Source organism: Acomys minous (genome assembly GCF_964271855.1).
Source record: "Acomys minous genome assembly, chromosome: 15".
Taxonomy (NCBI): Eukaryota; Metazoa; Chordata; class Mammalia; order Rodentia; family Muridae; genus Acomys; species Acomys minous.
Genome location: NC_140497.1, coordinates 2961810 through 2987505, shown reverse-complemented (window position 1 = coordinate 2987505; position 25696 = coordinate 2961810). Strand labels below are relative to the sequence as shown.

The window sequence follows — 25696 nt, the reverse complement described above, 5'->3', positions numbered from 1 at the left end:
GAGCAGCCATTTCCACAACAGCACGCAGCCATCGACAAAGCAGGAACTTATAAACAAGCAACCTTTTTAGTTTCAATCCCCTTCCTGTTTCCTGGTCTTTGGATGCCGAACACTTTTTAGGGCATCTGGCTTTGCAAAATCGAGGTCCATCTTTACTGGGCAACCCTGGACCCTCTGTAATGGCTGAGGGGACTTTGGATCCCTTCAAGCAAGTCCCCCGTCCGCCTCCTTTGTCCATGGTAAACTTTTGTCCTCTTGGGTGATAATTTTAAAGACCCATCACGAACTCAACTCTTCGTCATTCCAACTCACTTATTCGCAACAGGAATACAACACATCCTATTTTCAACAGCAAAGGACAAGGCAGCAGGCACCACCCAGCTTGGGTCTGGAAAAGGGATGCTAGGTCTGCAGACCCCTGGCTAGATCTGCACGTGGCCTCAAGCTAGGGAAACCCAGGACTCACATGGGTCCTGTGACTCGGAAATGACAGTTTGGCAGTCCTCCGCTATCACCCTGGTTCACGCCCTTCCTAGCCTCCTGCTTACCAGGCAGCTTTTGGATGCCTGCGGGTCCTGAGGGACCATGGAGAGGCTCTGGATGAGCAGGAGGCTGCAGCCCTGCGCTTCGAGAAACCTTTCTTATCTGGGCTCCTGTCAGGGACCCTGTTTTGCTGACGAAGCCTGGATCTGAGGCCAGGACTCTCCGCTGCTCCGGCTCTATTCTCATTTCTTGTACCTGCGTATCGATTGACTTTAAGTTGGGAAAAGAGGCCGCAGTCTCATTTGATAAGGGGATTTGGGGTTTCAAGCTATGGAACACGTGAAGCTGGAGAGATGTGGGCCAGGGGAAAGCTGCCTTAAGGAACAGATAATGAAAAAGATCTCCCTTAAAGCGAAAGTCATGCTTACCATCAACGGGATAAACGAAGTTTAAGTAGGAAAGCTTAGAATCTAAATCAAACGTGCAACGCTGAGGCCCTTATATGGGTAGGTACAGATAACTCCGTCTTCAAGGGTCTTTTTGGAGGCAAAAGCCCAACTTAGGGAAGTATGCTCACTTTGAAGTGGTTATTTTATTATTTTTAAAAAATGATTCCTTCTGGTCCTCATACATCCCCAGCCTTAAGAGCTAACACTAAATTCTAAATAAGACTTAAAATTTTTACCCACTGTCCACCTGGAAACTTGTATGTGCATTAGTCTAAGTACAGGCCATGGAGTCAAGGCAGAGCTGTGTCATATTGGACAAGGCGCTGCATCCTCCGTGTTCTATATATTAAAGGTGTTGGTACCTACCTAATAGGGCCCATGGGTGGTTGACAGCTGTTAATTTATATAAAGCCCTTAGAGCAATGCCTTAGAGCATACCAAAGAACTCCAATTCCATAAATCTTTTTTTTTTTTTTAAATTCTCTTTCATGTTCTGGCAGGTGACCGACACTCTTCGTCCCAGCCTGAGTTTGGGTTATTTTGAACACAGAGCTCGTGGCTGACAAATAACAATAGAGAGCAGAAGGGAGGGAAAGGGAGGACCTAGGGCAGGGAGAGAGGGCCACTCAGGGATGGCCACGGGATTGTCCACTTCCGCATGCTTTACAAATGCTTCTGGGAGGTCTGCACTGAGGAGTCCATGCAGGGGTGAGCATCCACAGCTTCCAGCCCATGGCCAGAGAAGAGAGGCGAGCATGGGAAGGGGCCACGTGTACCCCCACCCTCAGTTTCAGTGTGAGTGTTTCACACTGAGGTGTCAGAGAGCCCCACATAGATGCTGTTGGCCTTCTCAAAGCCAGGGGAGTTGGGTGAAGCCACATCCTGCAGCTTTGATGGGGCTAGACGTGTGCCTGGAAGGATCTGAAGCCAGGTTTGCATGTTCAAAGTCAAGTCCTGTATGACCCATTTTATAGGCCTGGAGGCTGAGCCCAGTGGAGTTCAGCATGCCACCTAGTTATAACCTCATGAGACCAGATTCTAAATCTCAGTCCTACATCCAAGGCGCTAGCCCTTTTCCTCTTCTGGTTCGTTCATTTGTTGACTGAGTATGTGTGTGTCTGTTTGTCTGTATGTATACCATATGCATGTAGTATTTGTGGAAGGCAGAAGTGGGCTTTGAGTTCCCTGGAGCTGGAGCTATAGGCAGTTGTAAGACACCTGGTATGTATGGGTGCTGGGGACTGAACCTAGGTCCTCTGCAGAAACAGCAAGTGCTCTCAGCTATGGATGATCTTGAATCCTTACCAACATGTGGGACCTTATTTATTTCTGCTTAAGAGTACAATTTTTTTTTTAGCTTTTATGTGACTAATGGAAGAGCAGTGAAATGATTGAAAGAAAAACATTGAGAGTTAAACAAACAACAAAAAAAAATTCTGGGGAGTAACGCAAATTTTACACTCTTTAGCAAGCACAGCAAGACTGCTCCAAATTTCAGTTAATGAATTTTAATTCCAGCTGAAGCTTCATTCTAAAATTGATCTTTAATGTGAGTGGCGGCAAGAGAATATTGATGTATAACGGGGGTATGTTTCAGGAGTTAATCTTATTGAACTGTAATTACGAGAGTGCCTTCCTTTTCTGTCCCCTTTCTGCTCTACATGAGGTGTATGTGCCTGTGTGTTCTGAATTAGCGAGGTTTCCTGTGGGTTCTGGGGTTTGACGTCAGCCATCAGGCTGCCTTAACAATCATATTTACCTGCTGAACCTTTTCATGTTTTACTTTTACCTATTAATGTTTTATGTTTAAGATTTTTACTTTTTGTTTGTTTGTGAGACAGGGTTTCTCTGTGTAGTATTGGCTGTCCTGGAACGTGTAGACTAGGCTGGCCTCGAACTCATGGAGACCCACCTACCTCTGCTTCCCAAGTGCTGGGATTAAAGTTGTGCACTACCACAGCTGGACTATTTAAGACATTTTTCTGAATAACTCTGTATCCTCTGTATCTTGCATTTTTATGTGATTCCATACTTACTTAATAGATATTTTTAGACCATTTACATTTAATGCAGTTATTGCTATGATAGGTTTATTTTATCTTATACTTTGGTGCTAGGGATATAACCCAGGCCTATGAGTGCCAGGTGAGTACTTTCCCACCAAGATGTATTCCCAGTGTTTGAATCTGCATTTTGCTTTGGTTCTGTATTTTGTTGTGAGTTCTCATTTCTTCCACTTCTCCTTTCTTTCTCTCATGTCCTGGCTTCCTTTAACTCCATTCTGTGTGCTTGCTGCAATCTTGCTTACTTGCTTCCTGGATGATTAGCTGCGGCTCTGTCTCAATTTTTTATTCTGTGTGGTTGAATTATTGCTTCTAGGATATCCATCCTTCCTCATCATCACCACTGAAGCCCAGCCCCTTTATTGGAGCTTAGTGAACTTTTTGCATATGTGAGTGTATGCTTTTTGCATTTTTTCAAGTCTTAAATGTGGGCTATCATTTTCTAAACTGCGTTTCACTCTTTTCATGGATTTCCTTGGGAGTACTGAAACTTCCCCGTGGTCCGGGATGCTCTGCTCTGCTCTGAGCTCCAGCTCTCTTGGAGTCTCCACTTGGGATTTGTAGCTCTGCCTTCTTAGCCTGTAGAGACTGCAGGTTCAGCCGGAGTTGGTTCCCATGATTTGCCTGGAGACTTCTTTAGGGGACAAGAAAAGCTCACAGTCAACCACTAGGTTTCTTCGGCAGACTTAGAAAACTGTCAATGCTTAGTGAAGATGTATCAAAAGTCTGTGGAAATGAAACAGTTTGTGCCTTTGATCTACAGCATATGGTAGTGCGATCTTAACAAGCTACAAGCCCCTCAGGTTTCTCCATTTCCTCTTTTCTAAAATAGGGTTGTTGCTGTGAACTGAGCTCCTGTTTGTAGCCATCTAGACAATTTCCTGACATGTAACTAGTGCCATGAGACAGACATTAAATAACAGAAATCAAAATTAAAGCACACACACACACACACACACACACACACACACACACACACACACAAATACACACACACATATGCACACGCACACACAAGTATAATGCTCATGGGAAATGAGTGTTGGATACCACTCACTGCAGACCTCAGCAAAAGGTCTAACAGGAGAATGCTCTAGCAGCTAAAAGTAGCCATAACAATCCAAGATGGCTGCCACTATGGAAAAGGGGCTAGAAAGAAGCCATGATTGAAGAAAGCATCTTGGTAAGGATGAAAGGGAGAGCAGAGGTTTGAAGAACAATCCAGAGAGGGACGCTGTTGCCTGGGACAGCGGTGGTGCCAGGCACGGGCTTGGTGGGCTGGAGTTAGTCCAGCGTGGGAGCCGTGATGTCAGTGTGCAATGCTCCACACTGGATCGTGCTTGTGCAAGAAGGGAGAGAGGAGTCTCTCGGGCCCTGATGTGACTGTACAAAAGTGATGATTAAAGTTAAATGTAGAACAGAAAGAAGAAGGCCCTGGCGGAGTGGGGCGGAGGGTTCTAGGGAGGTAAGAGAGTGCATCCGCCTGGGGTGTAGTCTGGTTAGTAGAGGGCTTGGCATGAGTTAGGCCTGAGTAGCACTGTGTGGAGCAGATGTGATGGTGTTCATTTGTGTTCTAGGTGGAGGCCGGAGAATCTGTGAGCCTGTATGTAAGATAAGCATTCCACAGACGAAGCCCCTCCCACCGCCATGCCTTCCCTACCAAGACACAACATACTGCAATCCTTCTGAAACCGCAAGCTTCAGTAAACTTCTCCTTCCTCAGGATGCTCTGTCAGGCCCTTTCACAGTGATGACAAAAGCAGCTAGCATGGGGTGAGAGATTAAGATAACATCAAATTTGAAGGGAAGAAAATCAATTGCGTTTTTCTTTTCAAGGTGTCTCTCCTTTTGAGTTCTACTCAAGGCTCCAGGTGTGGTTTTTCTTCTTCTTTTCCCCCTTCCCACCAGCGCTTAGATCAATTTATGTTTCCAAATCTGAGACGTCCTTTAGGGGGTAGTCAATTGAAGTTGAAGGTGAGTGGAGACCATAAGTACAGCTTAATTGGAGAGACACATGGAAGATGGAATAATCCTTCATAGCACTAGAAAGTGAAAGGAAAATTTCTTATTGTGTCTCTGCATTCATTTTGATTGATATCTCTACTAAAAGGAGCCATGCAAAAATAATTCACAGAGTAATAGAAAATGACTATAAATTGCTTTAAAGCCCTTTGTGGAGATGTTTATTGGTGTTATTCATAAGTAAGAAAAATTGAAATGGGCACTTGATCGTACTTTTGAAGGGTATCCAAAGGACCCTAGATATAGGTAGGTTATGACTATGATGACATCACATTTAGGTCCTTATCAATAAAAAATGTACCCGTCTTATAGATTATCTGAGCCATAACACAATTCTAGGCAATTCTGAGAAAACAGCCATGAGTTAGGTTGACAAATAGGAACTATAGTTACGTGCAGGGCAGAAGTTATAAGGACAGGTGGGTCTGTAATTTCTCATTGTCTCAGCTACATTTCTATTGGGGTCCTAAGACACCACGGTCAAGGCAGCTTATAGGAGAAAGAGTTTATGGGGCTTCCAGTTCTCAGAGAGTTAGTCCATGACCTCCAGGGCAGGGGACATGGCCACAGGCAGGCAGGCTGGGTGCTTAAGCAGTAGCTGAGAGCTTACATGTTGAGACAACCCAGGAAGAAAGAAAGCTAGGTAGACATTTTAAACCTCAAAGCCACCCCCAGGGACCCACCTCCTCTAACAAGACCACGCCTCCCAATCCCTCCCAAACATTGCTACCAACCAAAGACCAAGCATTCAAGTATATAAGCCAATGGTGGCCATATCATTCAAACCTTCACACTTATGTTAAAACATGAATGGCAAACATACATTATACAAAAATCTGTCATTTTGCATTTTATGTACTTATCATAAAAAGAGATAGAAGGCAAGATGGGCATTGTGGCACACTCCTTTAATCCTAGCAATTGAGAGGCAGAAGTAGGTACATCTCTAAGTGTGGTGCAGACTGGTCTACATAGCAAGTTCTAGGCCTGTCTCAAAGCATTGGTGGAAGGCTATTTAAAGTAAGTGAAGAGAATAGTTAATCCCCATAGTTAGGTTGCATAGGTAAGGACAAAGTTGATTAAAATATCTCTCATTTTACTGCTACAAAGAAGCCAGAGGCTCCTAGTGTGAACAGTGTGTGAACGTGGAGGTGGCTTACCACATTTCAGGAAGAGCGCTGAGTAGCAACGCCCATGCCTGTACAGTAGAACTGATGGAATGCCGCCATCCTTGCTGCCGGCCAGCTGGTGTGCTAGGATGTGAAGATTCCCAGCCACATGCCCCTGGACTGTGAAACATCCGTCACTGTGCCTTTCTAGCTATGTTGGACTTTATCGTTAATAGGTGAGGCCAAAGACAGCTCTTCCCTTTAAAGTCGCTTCTGGTTGGGTCTTAGGTCACAGTGATGAGACGGTAACTGAGATAGAAGACCATCACTGAGAAATGGCCGGTGCCATGCCTGACCTGGCTCCTAGGCCTCTGGAGATTGGCTTCCTAGAGGAAGGTAGCAGAGTTATAGTCATGGGGAAGAGAAGCCCCCGAGTGCTTAACAAGCCATGCTGAGGGGAGCTCAGAAGACTAGCACTCTGTCAGCAACGTGAACAGTGAAGACTCTACCCATAGGTTTTCATGGGAGGGAAGGGATTCAATTGGGAATTGTACTAGAGGCCACTCATGCCTGTGTCCTGCCTGTGTGTGTCCTGCCCGTGTGTGTCTTGCCTGTGTCCTGCCTTGTGTGGTGTCTTCCTGTGTGTGTTCTGTCTGTGTGTGTCCTGCCTGTGTGTGTCCTGCCCGTGTGTGTCCTGCCTGTGTCATGCCTTGTGTGGTGTCTTCCTGTGTGTGTTCTGTCTGTGTGTGTCCTGCCCGTGTGTGTTCTGCCTGTGTCATGCCTTGTGTGTCTTCCTGTGTGTGTCCTGCCTGTGTGTGTCCTGGCTGTGTGTGTTTTGCCCATGTCCTGCCTGTGTGTGTCCTGTCTGTGTGTGTCCTGCCTGTGTGTGTTCTGCCTGTGTCTTGGAAGCTGTAGTGAGGCTGAATTTAAAACTCATTGGTCGATTTGTTTGGTGAAGGAAACTTAAGACATGTAGTATTCAGGGAATGGCATCACTAATGCTCATTGAGCTTAGAAGTCTTTATAGAGAGGATTGAAATCAAGAAAATGTGAAAAATATGTGTTTTGGTGATGAAAGAAGCACAGTCATAGCTAAAGTTGCAGGCAGGTTGGGTGCTGACAGCTGCAGTTATTCAATATTGGCCCCACTAAAGAGATACTGCCCACCCTGCAACTGGACAATCAGCAAAGTATCTCGAGAGCAAGATCCATCTACTAAAGGCTGCCATAGGATTTCTATTCTTGAAAACAGATGCCTAACGAAGTGTTTTTTCTAGGCTCAGCCAGGAAGCCGCATGGTGGCTGCTATAGCTGTGGCAGAGGCAGGCCAAATTGCATGTTTTTCTGGCAAAAGAAGTTGACAACATCATCTATATGGTACAGTAGTTGAAAGCATGTAAGACACAAAAGTTAATGGGTCGTGGAGGTTTGCAACCAGGCTCTAGGAAGCTACTGAGGCCAGGCAACGGGCAGTCTACACAGAACTCTTGACTGGTATGGCAATGAGGCGGGGGGAAGTGAGGCAAAATTATAGTAGAGACTTTAGGGTGCTGGGGCTGCCAGAAGCATGCGATGTTCTTAGAAAGAAAGCCATGGGCATGTAGTGGAGTTAGCCAAAGAAAGAAACCACATATGCCACAAGGAACAGAGCTGGGAGGTAGGACCACTCAAGAGCATAAATGATGCCACCATGAGCCCCAGGTGCTGGACATGGGTTTGGTGTTTGCCCTGATGGGCTGTGGTCTTGCCTTCATCCAGTATTTCCATGTGGTGTTCCCTTTCCTCTCCTTGGAATGGAAATGTTTACTCCATGCCAGTTTATATTAGAAATATACTTTTTTTTTTTTTTGGTCTCGCTGTTGAGAGATTGCCTTAAGTTTCAGAGCAGACTTGAATTTAGACGCGAAGCCAATGGCTTTTACATTATAAAATGACCAGGAGCCTCAGCAGACCAAGAATATAATGTTATATATTAAAATGATGTGTTTGGGTGCTACATGGCTAGCCTCATCGCTAGCTTGACTGCATTTAGGGTCATCTAATACACATCATCTAGAGCATGCTTTTAGGGCCTTTCCAAAAGCATTGTTGGTGTTATCCCATGGGAAGCTGGGGAGGGGGGAGTCCAAAATTAATAAAAGGGGGAAAAGGAATAATAAAATAAAATGAATGGAATTAGTAAGCAAAATAATGAAAATATGCTGGGCTATAATTCCTGGAATTCCTTAATGACCATCTTAATCTCTCTCCAGTGTTCAGTCTAACAGTGGTCTTTGTTCTGAGAGGCACTGACTGGTCCTTACCCAGGTGATTGTGGGGTAAACATTATAGGAGTGTGAACTAGAAAACATAAATTTCTCAGGCCAAAAAAAAATCTTTTTGATTGAATATTTTAATAGTGTCTGTAAGGGTAAGTTTATTTTGAGATACTGGGAAAGGTTTTTGTTAAAAAGCTGTTTTATGGCCAACATTTACTTTGTGTTGAATTCAAGAGACCCAAGTCTGACTTCGTGGATGAGTTTTGGTCTTAATCCAGTTAGGAATCCAAGGAGATAGGAAAGGAATACAGAATCCTCAAATATAATGCTAAAAACAGTTAGGACTTAGAGTAACAGGGTTCAGTATTGCTAAGGATGGGCTGTCTCCAGTCTTCTTCCAGAGTAGAGACCAGAGAGGTGAAGAACAAAAAAATAAGATGCTCTGTCTTGGTCTGGTCTGAGAATGAGGGAGCATATGCTGGTTTACACGCCTGCACAGAAGGCAGAGTTCATCTCCTAACCCGAGACCTCATGGGTCCCTGCACTCAGAGAGCCCTGATCCCATGTGGGGTAGGGTTTTCAAAGCATTCATCCATTGCTCTGTCTACCTCAGCAGACATCCAGCTGAGGGAGAACACGTGTGACGTGGAAGGAAAACCCACCAGTGACTGTGAGACTCTTACTTGTCAACGGCAACCTTAAAAACAAAGGCAAACTTGCAAGACTCTGCTGTGGGATACGTAGCTTTGGATATAAGATAACACCTTTTAAGAAACAATCGATGTTTTCCATTATGAGACTGAGAGTTTTGTATATGTAAATACTTGTTTAAAAGACCAATATTAATATTTTTAGATTAACTTTATGGCAAATGACAGTGACATATAAGGTATTTAAAAAAACTATTTTGTTTATACATATTAGAAAACGTTACTTAACAAAACCCAATTCTTTAAAAAAAAAAAAGTTAAAATATATGAGTTAATCCCTTTAAAAAGTTGGCACTTTTTCCTCTAAGAAGAGTCATATCTTGTACAATCTTAGCAAACTTTGTCATGATCCATGAAGCTTCAAAGATGGCAGCTATATTTTTAACAGAAAACAAAACACATGCTTATAGAGTGGTTTTTGAGAACATTTTAAATAAGAGATTGCCTTCTGTTGCCTTCTTTTAGATAGGACTTGATTTATTTATTTTTCTTTGACATGCAAGTTTACAATTTTTTTCTTTGTGTAGTTGAAAAGGACTGTTGCTGTAAAAACAGGAAACGATTTTTAGAATGTGGTTAAGTAATGGCTGACCTATTAAGCTGGCTCTCTGCAGATTGGAGGTGAGTCTCTTGTCTTTTGTCTGAGGGACAGTGATTTCCCCCAAAATTCAATTCATTCCTGTCATGGAAAAGTGCCCTCCAGGGCCTTGTGATGCAAAGTAGATAGTATTTAAAGTTCTGAATGACACCACTAGTTTTTCCTCTTCTTTAAAAAACAAAACAAACAAAACAAAACCCTGCATAAAGTAAAACAGACTCCAAAAACAACTACAACTAAACAAATCCCACTAACAACTCAACTTTTGCACCATTCAAGAAGTCTCCCACTGGTGAATGGCTTGGGATGGCCATTTGCATTAGAATGAAGCTCTTTTTTTTTTTTAATACAATGTTAAAATCAAGAAGTATTTCCTCCAAGGAAACCCAGGGTAGGGCTTGAGAAATCACTGCAGTTTGTAGCGCTTGGCCTTTACTTTCTGTGTGAATTGGTCTCTTACAATAACTTAAGAATAGGCAAAGAAAAAGTGACTCAGAGGGAGAGTGTTAGGGAGAGCCCACAGACCAGCCTGACTCCAGAAGTGCAGAATTCAGCGTGAGCCATGGATGCCCTGCGCGCTTCCTGAAGATATTAAAATGAAATACCTATTATCTACCAAGAGACGCTGGGTTCTTGATGCAAGCTGTAAGTGTTTTATTGTCATTGTGTATGTGACAACATAATGTTCATGACTTAAATCGTTTGGGACTGTAGCTCACAGCACTGACTACATTTGCAACGTCTGAGTCCAGTCGCTATCTCACACTCTGCGTTAGTTATTTTTTTCTTGTTGTTGTCATAAACTGCCTGAAGGAAACAGCTCAGGCAGGAAGGTCTTATTTTGGGCTTGTGTTTTGAAGGTACAGTTCCTCATAGAGGAGAGGCCATGGCAGCTGAGGGGGGCTGACCCTGGACTGTGGGGGGCTCTGAGGCTGCTTGCTTACATTTCAGGGGATCAGGAGGTGGGTGGAGTCGGGCTAGAAATGGGGCTGGAATATAACTCTTAAGGCCCACCTTCTAAGCTTCTCTCAGCCCCTAAAGTTTCCTTCCTAAACAGCTTTACTAACTGGGGGACAAGCGTGTGTGTATGCATGTGTGCATGTGTGTGTGAGTGTGTGTGAGTGAGGGTGAATGTTTGTGTATGTGTGTGTGAGTGTGCATGTGTATGTGCTCATGCATGCATGTATGTGTGTATGTGTGAATGTATGTGCATATGTGTGTGTGAGCATGTGTATTTGTGTGTGTGTGCGTGTGTATTTGTGTGTGTGCATGTGCGTGTGTGCGTGTGTGCGTGCGCGTGCGCATGCACGTGTGTGTGCGTGTGCGTATGTGTGTGTGTGTGTGTGTGATGGGAATGCAGATCCAGGAGTATGGTCAGTCTCTACGGTGCGTCCTGTCTCTTTCCAAGAGTGCAATCATTTTATTGCTCCTCAAATACTTCTTATTTATCATGCTGATGATAACAGGGATGTTCTGATTGGAACTGAATCTCTCGTTTTCTGGGAAATTCATTTAGATTGTTGCCTAGATAAAAATGATTTTAATTAGCTTGCTCTGTGGAGAACATCTGACGCAGTTGTGCAATTGTCTCAGGCTCAGAGCTTTCCAGGCAGGTTCTCCCCACTCACCCATTTCTGTTTTTCTCTTAGCCCCACTAGCAAAAAAGGATTCCTTCGCTTTCGACCAACCCAGACTGAAACCTTGTGAGTAGTGCTTCTTGCTCTGATCTCCGTCACGTCCTTAGCTCTAACCCCACAGGTGTTCAGAGCTGAAAGCAATGCCTAAGTCTGGCTCACACTTTGCCCTGCTTGGTCTTGCTCTGACTTGTACCTGGAAAAACATGCCTCATCAATATTTGTTTGGTTTTTCAACCTGAGATTTCATGCTGCCTCCTCCACAGAGTCTTTTGTTGTAGCCATCTTTGACTCCCCCTCCCTTACTCAGCCCCCTCTGAGCCTCAGGATGCTCTGCAGATGGCTTCTGTCACTTTGGGGGTGGGGGGGAGAGGCCCTAGGGAGCCCTGTCAGAAATCTCAAAGGAAGGTAGGCAGAGATGTTGGGGGGCTCAGCTCTTACTCCTGGTGTGAGGTCATTGTGTGTTCCTGTCACATTTGACTGCTGCCTGCTGGTTCTCTGTAGGGCTCCATCCTCCCTGGTTCCTGCTCACCCTCTCTTCATTTGACCTCTGACCTTAGGGTGGTAACAGCTCCTGCTAACACTAACTGCAGGTGGCCTTGTCATGGTTTCCCCAGACTCAAGCCTCTGCTTATGGAAGTCCCTCCCTTTGCCAACAATCTTGCTTGGAATCCCCTAACTCCAGACTGCAGCTTGCTTCCCCTGGGCCGGCCACTCCTGGACAGCCCTTCCTTCTCACCTTCAGGGCCTACAGGGCCTCCTCTAGGTTCCTGCAGTGGCTTGTCCTTACTTTAGGGAACTGATAGGCATATCAGACTTGGGCGATTCAAGCATATGTTTTAATTCCATTTTTGGTTTGTTGATTTCTTATGGGAGGAAAGTGTATTTTATTTTATTTTTACATTTCTTCTCTTCCTTCCTTGAAAGGATAATGTTTTAAATGACTATGACAAAACCACACAGCTGTACTGAAAGCAAGTAACTTTGGTTTTAGGTTAAGGGTTTTTGCAGCCATTCGATGCAAATCCAGCATGACCAGTGTGTGTTGGAAGTTACCCTCTGAAAGGTCATCTAATTTCAAAGAAAGAAAAACATTGAAATTTATTAAAAGCAAATAAAAACCATATTAAAATTATATTATTAAAATAGCTGCAGTGGACTTAATTAAATTGAGAGCTCGAACTAATAGCTGCTTCTGTGTGGAATCACGAATCCAAAGGTGGCTGAGTCTGTGTTGTTTTAGGCCACAGTCAAACTCATAATTAAACTCACTCACTGCAGAACCTTACTTTCCTGGAATCTGTATGAAGAACATTCATTTTACACGGGAGCTCATAGACAGCCAAGCCAGAGCACCTCAGAGGAATTGCAGGTTGTGTTAGGCTCCAGTCCCCTCTGCTGTTTTATTCCTGGCAGTTTGTAAACAGCTGGTACCATCCAGGAAGCCCACGCTGCCCTCACATGAAGTTTCTTTATAGAGTCTGCTCTGTGCTGTCTTCTCACCAAGGCATAACCACCATCTCCCTTTCAGTAAAATTTTCTTCTGTTGAGTGCGGGGCCTGTCCTCCTCTGTACGTCAGCTGTCACTATCTGATTCCCTGATCATCCCTGGCGCTGTATGCGTCCTTTTTAGTGTTCACCAGAGTTCAATTTGAGATGCTTCAGGCCTCTTCTCCCTCCATCTCACCTCCTGTATGTATGTACTTATCCTGATTAAGAGGCAGACCCTCAAACCATGGTGATGGCGTCTACCCAAAGCCTGGGAGCTCTGCACAGAATATGAGGACAGGACAGACCCCAGTCTGCTCATCATCAGCTTCATGGAGAAGTCTGTTTGACATCCCAGACTGACCAGGGGGCAACCTGGGCTCTGGATTACTACCACCCTACATTGGACAGGGACAGCCTTATAAATCCCACCGTCATCTTTTTCGTAATCTTCAGCCAAAACCAACATTCCTCCTCCAGCTCTGCCTCTTTGATAATTATTTGGTGCATCTGAAAAATCAATTCTGTGTGCTGGCAACTAGTAGATGTCTCTGCCAGTGTCCTTCAGTTGTTTCCTTGGTTCCTCCAGTGGCAGACAGCCCCTCACCGCTGCCTACTTACCTGTGCTTCTAGAGATGTTAACAGCTATGGAGTGAAATGAAAATGTGGTCTTTTCTTCTTTTTGCTTCAGAAAGTAGTATATTAAATATGCTCGTGTGTACCTTTTATAAGTCAGATTAAATTGAAGTGAAATTTATTTCCAACCATTGTATGCAATATGCAGAACCCCAATCCTAGCCTCGAGGAAATGTACTGGCCCTGACTTCTAAGTTTGCTGGATGATTGCGTGAGTGCTACTAAAGCAAGCTGCAGAACAGATCGGCCCATGACTCTTCAGAAGCTTTTCTTCGTGCCTCTCAGCAAGCAGTCCCCACCTCAGCCTCAGCACCTGGCCACCTCTAATCCAGTGTCTGCCTGACTAGCCATTCCTAGCTCCAAAGGCAATGTGAATGCAACTCTCTGCGTGGGGCCTGGGTGTCTAGCTTTAGCTATTTTTCTGGGCTGCTGCAGGTGTCACAGTTTGTGATTCTTTCTTGCTGAATGGCACGCCCATCCTGGTCAGTGTGTGGAGAACTTTCTTCTCCATGTCGGCCCCTCCCCCCCCAATCCTGCTCCCCTTCCCCGCCCCCCACCCCACCCCAGTCTCCTTCACTGCTGTGATATAGTTTGCTGTGTGAACGCCCTATAATTTGCCTCCTGGCACCATTTCCTCCTCGCACCATCCCTCTTTCAGCCACAGACAACCTCCCTGAGCCCCGGCACCTGGCTCTCTCCCACATGTACCAACAGGCCGCTGCTTCTGGTGCTGTTAAGCATATAACTCAGAGACCGCCTACTGTGACTAGAGTGAGAAGGCAAAATCACAAACTGGCCTTTGATTCCCGGTGCTGTGTCTGTGCCAAGACCCAGGTGAAGACACCCAAGGCTGCTTTATGGATCACCTAGTGGGAGTCAGAGCAGAAGAAACTATTTCTGCAAGATGTGCGATTCCATGGCTGTAGACTTTGGGCCCAAGAACATCTTGAAGGCTTTACTCCCTCCTTGAGATACAACGCAGCATTCTAGGGCACCTCTGTGTAGCCTTATACAGAAATCGGTTTGCAAGGCCCCCTGATTGCACCCCCAAGCCTTCCAAATCCCTTCCAGTTGCCTTCCACTTGGGCATTTGGAATAATGACACCTCTGCCCATTGAATGCTATCTGGACGTATGATGAATTAATAATTTCCTTCAGTGCAGCCGTAAACTACCTGACAAATGCAATTTAAAAACCATTGATTTTGGCTCACACATTGAGTCCATCATGGTGGCAGAGGCATGAAACAGAACCAAGTGAAAGGCGAGCTTCAGCGCCCCCTGTAGGTTCAGGTCCTGGGCTTCCTCTCCTGTCTCCATCACATTGCCTGGAGAGTCCCTGCTGGACTTCATTAGCCGTGGGCTATTCTTCCCATACACATCTGAATGGCGTGTCCCTTCTGTGGCAAGTCGTTGCTGGAAGTCACCTCTGTGGGAAGATTATCATGGTTTGGACATGGAGGCCTTTATAAGGCCAGTGGCTCCATGGCCCAAGCCCCTCCAATGTCTATCACCTGCTCACACAGTTGCATCAGAGACCAAATTCCTACATAGATTTTGCAGTAGAAACACTACACCCAAGGCAAAACACTAATCATGTGCTAGCAAATACTGGCATGTAATCTGCGTATTTGCTAGTTGGTTCCTCTGGGAAGGATCCATGCTCTGCATTGTTTTATTATTTACCTGTGAGATTCCACACTGCAATGGCTCATGTGTGGAAGGCTTGGTCCCAGATGGTGGTGCCATTGAGATTGATGAATTATAAGTATTAATCCATGGATGAATTTCTAGTGCAGTAAGAGGTGGAAGTAGGTCCCTTTGAGAATGCCTTTGAAGGGTTTTTTCCTATTGCTTTGATAGAACACCATGACCAAAAGCAGCTTGCAATAGAAAGGATTTATTTAGTTTACTCTTTATTATTACACTTCGTCATTGAAGGCAGTCAGGGCAGGAACTCAACCTGGACAGGAATCTGGAGGCAAGAGCTGATGCAGAGGAGTGCTGCTTACTGGCTTGTTCCTTGTAATTTGCTCAGCCTGCTTTCTTGTAGAACCCAAGACTACCACCTCAGAAATGGCACCACCAACAATGGGCTGAAACTCTTCCCCCATGGATCTCTAACTAAGAAAATCTTCTACAGGCTTGCCTACGGCCTGACGTTATGGAGTCATTCCCTTCTCTCCGATGACTATAGCTTTTGTCAAGTTGATATTAATCTAGCCCACACAGTTTGTCTTGCCCACAGATGATTCCTTTCTTGAGCTGTAGATTTCCTAGCTGCTCTGAGATGAGAGACTTGAGTCCATGGTGTTCTCCCAGCTATGATGTTTGGCAGCAGGGCTAATGAGCCTCTCAGACTGAGAGCTTTAAAACCGTGAGCCAAAACAAACCTCTCCTTCTTCAAATGGTGTCTTTCAGGTATTTTGTCATGGAGACAACAAATGACTAACATTATCTTTGTCACCAAGAATACTGGCTGGCACATGTTGGTTTCTCAGAAATCATTTGCGTAAAGAATGAATGGACTTGTTTAGGGGCTGATAAGAATGGCAGATTCGACATGCTTGCTGCACACTGAGCATGCTTTGGTGAGCATATGCCTTTTTTTTTTATACTGGCAGAGGTCCAAGCTGAGAACTGTGAGAACAGGCAGCCACACATCTAATTCTTGGATGCAGCAATACCTCACAGGGCTGCAGGATATTACTAATATTAAATTTATACATTCAGTTCAGATTTGCTTAGGAATTAGATGTAAAGTCCATCCATGTCCTAAAATGTCATCTTTGATTTGATCTTGAAACTGTTGGTACTCACAAATCAGGTTCTTTATCGAAGAGCAGATGTGTAACTAGACCCTAATAAAATAAACACAGCATCCTGGTTGGTGGACTAGAGAGTGATTAGTGCTAGCCCACTAAGGAGACTGATGTGTAGAGAGGTGGGCATGTGTGTTAAGAAGAAAATATTGTTCTAAGAGTTGCCATAGATTTCCAGGAATAAAAATAGACCCAGTTCTGCATTTTCAATGGCCCGTGTTGATCTAATGGACTCTCCAAAGATCTGCTGGTTATTGAGTTTTTTAAAAAAATTGATCATGACAATTAACATTTCTTTATGAGTGTCAGCCAACATCTGCTACGCGGGTGAGTGGAACTCTCTCTTCTACTGATGGAACCCTTGGGGAGATAACTCATTTGCAGATTTCTTCTTCTTTGTTTTGCTTTTTGAGTCAGCAGAGAAGAAACTGGAAAAAAAATGATGATGGGATTGAGCAGTTAAAAAGACAAACTATAGCTTTAGTTACACTCTTGTTCCCAGGGATTGCAGAAAATTACTTCTAGACCGTTTCTAGTTTGTTATTATATTCTTATTAAAAAACTCTGAAATTTTTAAAAATGTGTAGTCACCTTCACAAATGATTCACATTAAATATCTTGACTGAAATGTATAATTGTTGTTGGAGAATATTCATTTAAAAATACTACCAAGTACATATTACCCCAGGGATCTTTCTGAGTTTGATCTGGAGAACATTTCTGGATTTATAATAAATGACATTAATTTGGCTTCCAGAGAGCATATTTTATCTTTTTTTCTGATAAATTAAGACATCCTAGTAATGATTTAAAGAAAGTAACAACAAATTTGACTCTTTGGGAAATTGAACATGCAAATTTTCCTTTCTATAAATGATATAGAAATCTATTTTTTAATCTCTTAGATATGTAATTAAGGTAAACCCCAAAGATCATATAGAGGGAAAAAAAAGATCTAAGAGTAGAAGCATCATCTTGGAGGACAAAGTTATTTTAGTGTTTTTTTCCCTCTGTAAGAACTGTGTTCCCCTGACTCCCATGACACATTGCTACACCTGAGGATTAGAGTATTGCTCACCCCTCATCAGAGAAGCTTCTTGCAATAGATGGTAATTGCCTCAGAGGCCCACAGTTGCCTAAAGTATAGACAATGAAAGGCTTTGAATCATTCAAGTCCGGAAAGGAATGTCTTTATCCCTCAAGGCCCACGGGTCTATGCAGAAGAAGAGGCAGAAAGAACCAGAGGTTGTGGATGACTCCAAGAAAATAACGTCTTTAAGATAGAACACGGTTGATGCACACGTGAGCTCACAGAGGCTGTGTCAGCATGCACAAGACCTGTTGGAGCTCAAGCCAGAAAAAACCCCAGTATTGTGGAAAAGGAAAGTGGATACCAAGTCCCATTTCCAACCAATAGCTGTTGGGAGAAAGAAAATCAGTTTCAATGGGAGGGACATTGGGTATACCAACCATACTCTAGGACAAACCTAAAGCTTAGGAGCACTCAGGGAGACGCATAGCAGGAGGGAAAAAGGATGTTATCAAAACACAATTGCGTGAAAGTTTCAAGGAATAAACAAAACGTTGAAATGATAGTTCTCCATTTTTCTAACACCACTACACATTATTTTCTATGGTAGCAGCCTCATGCTTACTCCAAAATTTACAAGGTTAAAACAAAAAAAAAAGATACAAAATCATTTTTGAAGACTAACAGCTGAACTGGCAGTGTTAAAAGAGAGCTGTGGTGTGGGTGCGCGAGGCTTGCTTTCTGAACTCGCTCTGTGGTCAATTACCTTAGGATGCCTGGAGTCTGAAATGGCTTTGGCCGAGTTGAAGTCAATGAAATATTTATGGATCAAAGCATCCTGGAGATGCTTCCTATGGGAACGTGTATAGTATTTATACAGCGCCCTCTTTGATGTGCTCAAAGCGTTTTGCGGACATTATGGACTACATCTGCACCACCCATGAAGCAGGTTAGGGGGACAAGTGAGTCTTGTTTACGAATGAGTTCGCGAGTGCAAAGCAGAGCTGCTCAGAGGCTCACAGTGGGGCCCGCAGGAAACCCTGTCTGTTCAAAGGTGTGAGGAAAAGGATTAGTTTCATGGTGTCTGCAGGGGGCCTTTAACCTCTAAACTTCTTATTTCCCAGGATACCTAGTACCATGTGCTCTGTGACTCCTCCACTCCCTCCTACTTGAATTCCACAACCAAGTTCACAGTCATAACGCGCGCCATGGAGGCGGGGATTAGACGCCCCACAGGAGACAGCCCGGGCTTTGAGTCCTGGGCCCTCACGTTCTTGAGGGAGACACTGTGAGAAACGCAGTTGATTCCCTTGACATTCAATTTCTTCCATTGTAAGAAGAATGGGTAATTCCAGCCTCGTGAGGTATCACTGCCCAACAGAGACGACACGTAATAGGTTCTTTTTTTTTTTTTTGATTTTTTTCTCCTTTATTAATTTATTCTTGTTACATCTCAATGGTTATCCCATCCCTTGTATCCTCTCATTCTTCCCTCCCTCCCATTTTCCCTTTATTCCCCTCCCCTATGACTGTTCCTGAGGGGGATTACCTCCCCCTGTATATGTTCATAGGGTATCAAGTCTCTTCTTGGTAACCTGCTGTCCTTCCTCTGAGTGCCACCAGGTCTCCCCCTCCAGGGGACATGGTCAAAGGTGAGGCACCAGAGTATGTGAGAAAGTAATATCCCACTCTCCACTCTACTGTGGAGAGTGTTCTGTTGTATACGTAATAGGTTCTTAAAAGCTGTGTCAGGGAGCCTGGACACCAGAAGGTTGCGGAGGCAAAGGTGCCGTCAGCCTGCCCTCCTCCACCAGGATGGTGTGACTGGGCCGTAGGCTTCTACAGGAATGGTTCCAGTAAAAGCAAGGTCATTGTTATAAAGTTTTCTTCTTGAGCAATTTCATCGTAAGGATGGTATTGCCAAATACCGAGCTTCCGAATGTGGCAAGGGTTCACGCGGTTTGGAGACTATGTTAGCTTTGTATTGCTCCGATAAAACACTGGAGAAAATCACTTATCACAGGAAAGGTTCGTTTGGGCTTACAGTTTCAATCTCCCATCATGCAGCTTTGGCTCTGGATTGTAGGAGGCACAAACCGTGGTGTGAGAAAGAAGTTGGAGCCGAGTTGCCCAGCTGATATAGGGGTCATGGGCAAAATGGCACCGCGTTCCAGGGAATGTCCACAGTGGCTTACGTCCTCCCACCAGGTGACATCTCTAAGGTTCCCGTCAGCAGTGTCTCCATCTCTGCCATCCGCTGACGACCAATCCTTGAAGACATGAGCTCTGTGGGCCGTTCTCATTCTGAACCACAGCAGAGCCAAGCCTGGAGAATGCTGGGCTCTCTCTCTCTCTCTCTCTCTCTCTCTCTCTCTCTCTCTGCAGAAGTGGAGCAGCTTCCTGAGTGTCAGCGGCCACAGGGAGGTGGGACTGTCGTACAGTTCATTTTGAACCAACCATCTCCCACGGGAGGCTGAGGAAGTCAGAAACTGAGAGGAGCAAGGGTTTGCTGTGATGACAAGGAGGAAAGGGCTATAGAGCCAATGAGTAATGGAAACCGTAGCCATTTAATAGTGTCCCACCCGCCTCCCAGTCCCCTTTGGGGTCTTGTCTTTAAATAGTTCCTAGGATGAGCTCCTGTGTGGCAGCTATCAGTTCTACCCTCAGCAACACACACTTACCTAAAGAAATCCAGTGACAAGCGTAGCCGAGAAATCAATCAATATAAAGGCCGAAGTTAGGTGCTCGGTGTACTTCTAGGAACATAAGTGTTAAATCAGTAATTCTCAGTGCTGGACCAGGGAGAGGTGCTCAATGGGTAAAATGCTCATTGTGCAAACACGAAGACCTGAGTTCAAATCCCCAACACCCACATAAGGGCCAGATGTACAACCTCAGCACTGGGGAGGTAGAGACAGATGGATCCTGGGGGCTTCCTGTTATGCCAGCTTAGTCTGAATGGAAACCACCAGCTTCAGTGAGAGCCCCTGTCTAAGAAACTAAGGCGGACAGCAGTAGAGGAAGATGCTTAACGTCAGATTCTGGCTTCAACATGTTCATGGGCAAGCAAGTAAATGTGCACGTATGCACACACACACACACACACATACACTCACTCACACACACACACACACACACACTCACACACACACACACACACACTCACACAGATTCGCATACTCATATACATGCACATAACACACACTCATGCTCGGACAAGCACATGCACGTACACTCATTTTGTTTTTCCTATATATAATTATCAATAGAATCTGATGGCCTATGTGCTGTAATTTGCATGCATGCGTATTTTGATATCAGAGAGAAGAAAGACATGATTTCTAAGGAGAGAGATGAAGAATATATGCTTTAAGGATATGCATTTGGGGTCCATTTGGTTATCATTTTTCTGATGAGCCTGTTACAGAGGGACAAGTCCAAGCTGTAACATAGAGACAATGGGCTGATAAAAAGCTGGTTTCCCAGGGAAACAGAATGTCCTTGTTTGTGGCCTTTGCCAGCTCCCATTGTGTGGAAGACATGCCAGACTCCGTGGTCTATTCTGATAACCAGGGTATGGAGAACTGAGTAGCTGTCCACAGTATCCGTGAGGTCAGCTCCCACCCAGCCCAGAGCTACTCCTATCTAGACCACGGCAAGCCTGGGCCACAGGGAGGAAGGGAGGCCGAACGCTAGGAGCTGGCAGGAGGCCAGGAGAGCTAGGCGTTCTGCAGTCGATACAGGAGCAGATAGAATTGTTCTCCTCAGCACAAACCTGGCACACCATTTATAAACTTGCTGATACTCCGAATCCAAGAGACAAGGTCAGCAGAGCTCGGAGATTGAGCTCCCTGACTGCCCACCACTGTCTGGGCCTTGTCAATCACTGCTTAGCGGAGGGCTGCTGGGATGTGCTCCGTCTGGCCATGGCTTCCCTTTCCGCTATGGTGCAGGTGTTGAGAAGTTAACGAGAATCGTTCACAAGGCACGCAGCACACGGCTGAATAGTCCTCTCTAAGGTCATCTGCTGAAGTGCTAATGTCTCTCGAAGGGTGCTCATGGCTGAGATCGCCAAGAGGAGGCTGTTTCCGTGGGCCTGGGACAGTGGGATGTGTTCCCTAGGAGAGGAAGGACACTGGGAACATAGGTATGTCTGGAAGGACAACATGTGACAAGGCAGCAAAATACGGAGAGGGTCACCAGAGGGGACATCAGCCCTGCTTGCTGCACTGAGGTCTTGGACATCAGGCCTTGAGTACCGGGCGGGAATACCTTTTTGCTGTTTAAGCCATCCAGCCTGCTGCGTCTTGTTTATGGAAGCTCTAGCCACTAAAACACACAGCAAAAAACCGAGAGCTTGATTATACTATAGCATTGCAAGCAAACCATATTTTTGTTGATTTTAATGATGAGAAGGAATAAAATAAGTACCAAGGAGGAGAATGAAAAAAAAATTAAAGAGTGGTTCAAAATGTAAATAGGGCTAAAAATATAGCCATCTAGAATGCCTTATTTTGAGAACTCTGTGATAAATGGAATATTGTTTCTACATCATAGGAATAATTAAGTCACCACATCCCAGAGCTGAAAGTGTTTGTTAAAAATATGCTCTTAGGAAAAAAAAAAAAGGCCATGGGGTGTCCCTGTGTGCATCCGGTGAGGGTTTGGGGGTGTTTTAAAGCAGATATGCAGGTCTATAGTATGTGCGCCCATCAGTGGGTGGTGACTTTGTGGCCAGTAGAACATTTGCACCAAGATTCCAAGCTCATCTTAGACCCGTCTCGCTGCACACTGTGTGCTCACTGAGCCTGTTTGTTGCTTTTTCTTTCAGGGTTGTGTCAGCTACCATGGGCCGAATAGACTTCAAACCTCGGAAAGGCCAAGAGTGCAGGTCAAAGCCATTTCTTCCAAGATGAGGTAAATGTATCTGGTCACCCGTGGGAAGAAAAAGAGAAAACAGGCCCCTTGGCTACAGACCTTGTGGATGGGTCTTGCTGTGGCCTCTCCTTAGCCCTGTGTTGACTTGGGGTGTGGCAGACAGAATTTCCTTGTTTGCAGCCGCCACACTGCGGGGCACCCTCAAAGGGAAACCAAAGCTGAGGACCATGATTGTGGATGGAGAGAAACACAAACACAGGATCCCACACAGCTATGAAAACACGGCACGGCCCATGTACAGTGTTCAGCATTTCAGTGCCTTGCCTGTCTTCGCTACAGTCATTAAAAGTATGAACTCTTGACAAGTGACCCAAACCTGAGAGGAAATGATCATGCTGCGGCCTTGCTGCCTCTCTGAAAACTTTCAAAACAGAGAGGGAATTAAGTAGGTAAAATGCCAGCTCTAGAGAGGTATGGGTGTGCGGAAGTTATGAAAGACACCTCATTAAAATGCAAGGAATGAGGCGTAATAGAAGCACATTGCTTCAGAGAAGTAGAATACTTGTTTTAATTAAGGCCAAGATCTCTCCACTTTGAGTTGTGAAAGAACCACTTTTGGGGAGGGTGTGGGGGTGGGGGTGGGGGTTTGGGTTGGGAAGGTGGTTCTGGCCACTAAAGTGCTAGGTGCCCAAGCAGAAGAACCTGCGATCAGATTCCAGCATCCACACAACCTAGGCACAGCAGTGTATGCCTGGAACCTCTGTTCCGGGAGGCGAGGTGTGGAGACAGAAGGGACCCTGGGGCTTGGTGGCTCCCAGCCTAGCCTAGCTGTTGAGATGCAGGTTCATTGAGAAATCCTGTCCAAAAAAAGAAAAGCAGAGAGCTACTGAGAAAGATATCCAAGGTTGATTGCTAGCATTTGCATGCATGTGCACATGTATGTTTACTTGCTTGTACTCATGTGCATACACACACACACACACACACACACACAAACATGTATGCATGCACACCCTCATTCAGTCACTTAGGCTTTAGAATGCAAATCATGGCGTGTACTGGCAGCAGTAGCTGCTGCTGGAAGTTCCTCTGGGCTCCCTTGCCCATTTCCCAGAGCACTTCTGCCTCTGTAACCCTCAGACATGTTGGTTCTAGAACATGCTTGGCAAGTGTACTGTGCCCTGGCGCTATTCAAGCAAAATTTGCCTTCAGCACGGGTTTCACGGTCTTCATCTCTGCTGTCCCCTAGTGCCTGTCCTATTACCATGGAAACGGCCCTTGTTGTGGAGAGGTCAGCAGGTGACGCCATGGCTGACTTTACGATCTCTGTGGTCTTTCTTTTCACTGACAATGCAAACACATTTTAAGTAGTGAACTCTGAGATAGTTATGATGTTGATGGATTCCTATTGTAGCCTCCACACCTGAATCAGAAGATAGAGGTCTTGTGGGATTTAGCTAAGCAAATACCCCGGGGATTATGGTTTGCTGTTAGGGAGTCCTGGGACTGTGTTCAGATCCCAGCGGCTTCAGCATGCACCCGTGTACCATGGCCCGCCATAACCAGAAGAGAGCCTCCGCTGGTGAAGGCATTTCAGTCTCTGGAGAGCAATAGAGAAGGCTGCCCAGCAAACTGGACACCACAGTCCTCTCAGACCAAGACAAGTCCAGCTGCTTCCAGGGACCTGTGTGGGCCTGCAGCTTCTAAGGTCATGAAAGGATCACAGCTGGAAACCTTTTTGTTTTTTTCAGCAGTCCAGAGAAGATCACGTACAGTGAAACTCACCCTGCTTGTGCTGTCCACCCTGCTATGTGTGCTTTGCTTTTGCTGTACTTGCTAAGACTTTCGCCAGGTGGGCAGTTATTGACACAGACATTTTTATTCCTCAGTATTTGATAACTTAAAATATACATAGATTAAAAAATATCATATTGGCACTTCCATCATCTTTCAACTCCTTCCAGCATGCTCCCTTCCCGACTTTGTGTCTCCCTGTTTGGAAGAAAATATGAATTCTTACTGGAGACATTAAAAAAAATTTTTTTAAATTTAATTATCTTTCTTTTATGTGCATTCATGTTTTGTCTGCATGTATCTCTATATGAGAGTGTCTGATCTTGGAGTTACAGACAGTTGTGGGTGCTGGGATTTGAACCTGGGTCCTCTAGAAGAACAGTCAGTGCCTTTAACCACTGAATGGTCTCTCTAGCCCCTTACTGGACACATTTGGATGGCTAGTGAGTTCCCACCGAATGCCTTGATTCTTGTTATGACTCTTTTAGTGGAGTCTGGGTGACAAACGTTATTATAGAACCCAAGCCTATGACCTTTACTTAAAGGGAGAGTCTCTTGGAACAGGTCTGATGTTTTTGTCAGGAGTAACTAATTGTAGGGTTTTTGTTTGTTTATTTGTTTGTTTTTTTAATCACTTGTTGTTTGGGAACATTTTGACTGTCTTGTTTATTTTTTTTAATCAAAGAACTTTTTAGATGTAACTGTGTTATTAGGTGACTCTTGACTTGAAACTGTAGTCAAGGGTCACTTAGTTGAGTTAACCACTAAGTTTTGTTTTACTTGTTAATAAAAACATGGTTAAGAATTAGTCACTAGTAAATAGTTTATATTATGACTTATAAATTAGATGTTTGAGTAAAACTTTAGATAGTGGCGGATGAGTTAAGAAAACAAACTGTCTTGACTTACAGATGTTTGATATAATGAGAAAACATTGACTTTTGATAAAGAGAGCATATGAACTGATACCAATTTAATGACTTATAAGTGATTGTTTAAGATAGACAACAACATAATTATTTTGTATTTTATATTTTTGAATTGTATAGAAAAATAATGTAACCATGAGAGACACTTTTGTTTTAAGAGATGTGTATAAAAACTTGGCTTGTTTTTAAAATACACTCTGAGGTAGACTTAATCTTGAGTTTTGTCTTTGTTTTGTTACTTGTCTATTTTTTGTTTACCAACATTTTGGGAACTTTTGACCCTAAGGGCCTATATTTGATTGAGACAATTTATGGCGCCCGACGTTGGGCGCTACCTGTAGTGGACTAGTTTAGTTGGGTTATAGGTTTTTGGGGTTGGGAGTTTTTGAAGCATTGGTGGGCAAGAGATAGGTGAGTGACACTCAGACACAGACTCAAACCGTGGTAGATTCTTAGATCCTGTCTTTAGAGGGTAAAGGAAACACACTTCTTTGTAGCTTCACTTGAACCTTCTTCGATACCAAAGCAGCCAAGCTTCCAACTGAGGGCCCTGAAATCTCTTGAGTCTCTTAGACTTTTTCCTTTGAGATAACAAAGATCATGGTGTTACATTGTTAAAAATGAGCCAAGAATGCTGACTCTCCAAATGAAGGTATAGATGATGATAACAAATGAATCATACTATTAAGAACATGCATCTGTCAATGGTGTGACCAACTGCTTTCTGCTTGGATTTGAGGCCAGATCTGCAGGAAAGAATTCACATTTTGTCCTGTAGACCTGGTTGAAAGTTC

At 44.5% G+C, this 25696-nt stretch overlaps 1 long non-coding RNA gene across 1 annotated transcript in view; it reads left to right on the top strand.

Annotated features, from left to right (window-relative positions):
• Nucleotides 1-24117, top strand: part of LOC311585353 — a 29041-nt gene extending 4924 nt beyond the window's left edge. Inside the window, exons 2-4 of the long non-coding RNA XR_014775199.1 lie at nt 4573-4768; nt 22133-22218; nt 23931-24117. This is a non-coding gene — a long non-coding RNA (uncharacterized lncRNA). The remainder of the gene's footprint in view (nt 1-4572; nt 4769-22132; nt 22219-23930) is intronic.
• The last annotated feature ends 1579 nt before the right edge of the window (nt 24118-25696 follow it).